Here is a 3,735-nt window from a genome sequence, read left to right on the forward strand (position 1 = left end):
CTCAAGGCAGGTCCTCAAGGGGAATGGGAAAGTGGCTGCTTCCTTGTGGGATTTCCTTGGGACAGACACGTATGGTAATGTTAATTTCTTTCTTTTCCCATTGAAAGCTGAATGTAAAGGAACTCTTCAATTGAATAAAATAAAACAATAAGCTAAATATGGCAACTCCAGTTCTCAGTACAGACTGCTCCATCAGCTGTTTTCCTAATGGGAGCCCCCCTTGCCTACAAAGAAGAGAGAAAAGTTTGGAGCTGGAAGGTCAAGCCACCTCGCCATTGAACACAACTGTGAGCATCACCCAGAGAGACTGAAGTCAGCTGTCCAGGGCCCCAGTGCTAGGATCAAGGCCACGGGTGGCTGCCTCATAGGGCAGAGTTCTTTGTCTCTATAACTCCCATAAAACCATCCTAAGCCCCACCCACTGTAGCCAAAAAGCACTTTACTTCACTTCTCATACTCTCACCCATTTTCAGCATCATTATCAAAACATTTGTCAGTTACTTACCAAGTGCCAGGAAATGCGTTAAAAGTGGTCCATTCATTATCTCATTTAATACTAATTACAGCCCTAAGGGAGTAGATATTGATGTTCTATATCATGGTTAACATTTGACTGATGTTCCGAGCCACACCTAGTAAGGAGTGCTTCTCGAACCCTGATGCCACGCTGTTCACAGAAAGCTACTGACATGGGACTCCCGAGGAGCTTATTTAATGTTTTTTCTAATGTATAGCTTCTCCTTTTTTTCTTCATATATTCATTGATTTTTGCTTTTCGACGAATCATTTAATGGATTTTCAGTGTAAATTACGGAAGTATTCTTAAACTTGGCCTCTGTCCCTTTGGTCTGTGTTTTTCTTTACATTTTTAAATAGTCTGTTGCTAATGTATATCAGAACTATTTTATGCTAAAATAATTACTGGTTTTTTTCACTGTTTCCATTATCCATAGGAAAAATGTTCAGTCATAGATGGATAAAGCAAACTTAATTATTGTTTACTAGGGATATGAAACCAAGAAGCATATACTTTAATTTTAGATTATAACAATGACTATCTAAAAAGCTACTTTCATTAAAAGTACCAGAATACAATAGGCATAAACTTGTTTTTTTAATTGTATTTATTAGAATTTATATTTGGACAAAAGTAAATAAGCACATGTATTATTTGTCTTAGAAATACAGAAAGTTTTTAAACTCTGGCCTCTGGGTCATGAAGGATTCTATTTTATCTAATAAAATATATATTGTATATGTATTTATGGTGCTTCTACTGTGATCATGTATTGAGTTTAACAAGAGGTGAAGTATTTCAAAAGGACTGAAATTGCAATTGGGCTATGCCACCACTAGGGGGATAGAGGGTGTACGTGCGTGCGCGCGCGCCTGCCTTTCAATCTGAGGTCCTGTTGAATAACAATAAATACTGTTTTGTTTTTAACAAAACTTACATTCTTTTACAACAGCTAAATGTGAACACAGATACCTAATATAGGGATCAAGGAAAATAAGTGTAAGCTATAATACAGTATTTTTTCTTATTTTGTGTATTGATTATTTAATTGGTTAATGATAACTAATCTAAGGCTTATCCCTCTTCTGGAATTTGACTTGTTCAGTTTGAATCCTTTGCTGGAGTCAAACCTACTTAGGCTGGGGAATATCTACTTAGCCAAGCAGTGAAGAACTAACAGTACCCACCACCACACCACCCACATCCACCTTTCCTTGGCTGCTTGTAGTTTTCATTACCCACTCAGCTTTGCATTAAAGGATTTCCAGGTGTGAGAGGAGGCTTGGGAGAATCCCAGTCATTCTCTCTTAGCTTCCTGCTCCTGGTTCTCAAGATTTTTCTTCTATGAAAAGAAGGCAGAAAAGAACAGAAAAGAGCCTACTCTAATTTGTATAACAGCAAAAAAGAATAACTCAATTCACTTTAACATTTTTTAGTATACTAAATGGCTTTTCTATAGCCATCCCTGAGTTAGACACTAGGATACAATAGTGAACCAAACACAGTGCCCATATTGTAATGAGAGATTCAACAAATGAGGAAATAGGTTGATAGCTTGAGAGGTGGAGTGATTAGAAGAAACTAAACAACTGTGATTACAGAATAATTTGAAGAAACCAACCCCCTCCAATTTCTGAAAAGTTTAAACCTAGAGAAAAATCGAAAAACTACCTGTATCTACCAATCACCGATTATCAATTTGCAAGTATAGAGGCTTTTGTTTTACTGCACCATTTGCTAGTGCGTTAGAGATACCATAAAAAAGCACTTAAGCCCTGGCTGGTGTGGCTCACTGTATTGAGTGCCGGCCTGCAAACCAAGGGTCGTGGGTTTGATTCCCACTTGGAGCACATGCCTAAATTACGGGCCAGGTCCCCACCTGGGGGCGCATAAAAGGCATCTACACATTGATGTTTCTCTTCCTCTATTTCTCCCTTCCCCTCTATCTAGAAGTAAATAAATTTTTTTAAAAAAAGCATTTGATACGCCTAACCTACTGAACCTCATAGCTTAACCTAGCCTACCTTAAATTTGTACAGAACACAGTATCTGAAAAACGCTGGCAAGACAGGACACAGTAGAGTGGCAGCTGTTCACCCTCGTGATTGCGGGGCTGCCTGGGGGCTGCAGCTCACGGCCACTGCCCAGCATCAGGAGAGGGTATCCTACTGTATGTCACTAGTCAGGTGACAGTTCAAAATTCACAACTCAAAGTACAGTTTCTAGTGAATGTGCATGGCTATTGCAATGTACAGAGCATGGGTCCGCTGAGGGCAGGAGAGCCCCACCATCCCCCCAAATCCTGGAGGGGGAAAGGGAGGGGTGCCCACGGAGCAGAAAGTGTAGCTGTTTGAGGCACATTACATAACAAAGGCAGATTAACAGCCCTTGCTCTCCTGAAGGGAAAATCTGCAGAAGCTGTAAATTATGTGACTCAGCGACTGCGCACTGGCAGAGTGACCCCTGACATAGCTGGGAAGGGGAAGCTCTCACACACCTGTGTGAGCTATGGGGTCAGATGCTCACCTCCGATGCCTGTGAGTTGCTGGCAACTCTTGCCCTGGCTAAAGATGGCAGCTAAAAGGGTCAAAGACACCGGGGAGCTGATTGCGATAGGAGTTTGTAATAGAGATATATAAAATCAGGAAGAACAAAAATCCCTTTAAAATTTGGTCTTTCTTTCCTTCTCTCTCTCTCTCTCTCTCTCTCTCTCTGTCTCTCTCTCTCTGTTTCTAAACAAAAGTTCCCTGGCCCATGTGCTCCCTGGTCTTACAGGAGGTTTGTGCTACCAGCTAGAAAACAGAAATAGCTGAAGACAAACTCCTTGCTGACTTTTGTTTTCCAAAGCCTGAGCTCCTGGAAGGGGTTCTGATGGAGAAGGGATAAGAATATGTGAGTTCCAGACCTGGAGAGAAATGGCTACAAGGCATTTTTTGGGAGGCTGGATTCTTTGTGCTATGTGTCCCAGCCGGAGCAAAAGTCATGTGCCCATGCAGGTCATGGAAATGACTGCATTGTCTAAATGAGCCATCTTTAACTCCTGTGCTGCCGGAACTTCTAAAACATGCTGTACCTGACTATTTAGTTAAGGACACTGACCTCTTTTCCCTTAGATTGTCAAATAAAAAGAAATGACAACAGCCAATACAGCAAGAACTGTCTGGTTTTTTCAAAATTATGCCTATTTTTTGTCAAAGCAATAAAAAGTAAATTTTTGG

Source organism: Pteronotus mesoamericanus, unplaced genomic scaffold (assembly GCF_021234165.1).
Source record: "Pteronotus mesoamericanus isolate MK-2021 breed Mesoamerican mustached bat unplaced genomic scaffold, CSHL_Meso_final scaffold_85, whole genome shotgun sequence".
In the NCBI taxonomy this organism is placed as follows: Eukaryota; Metazoa; Chordata; class Mammalia; order Chiroptera; family Mormoopidae; genus Pteronotus; species Pteronotus mesoamericanus.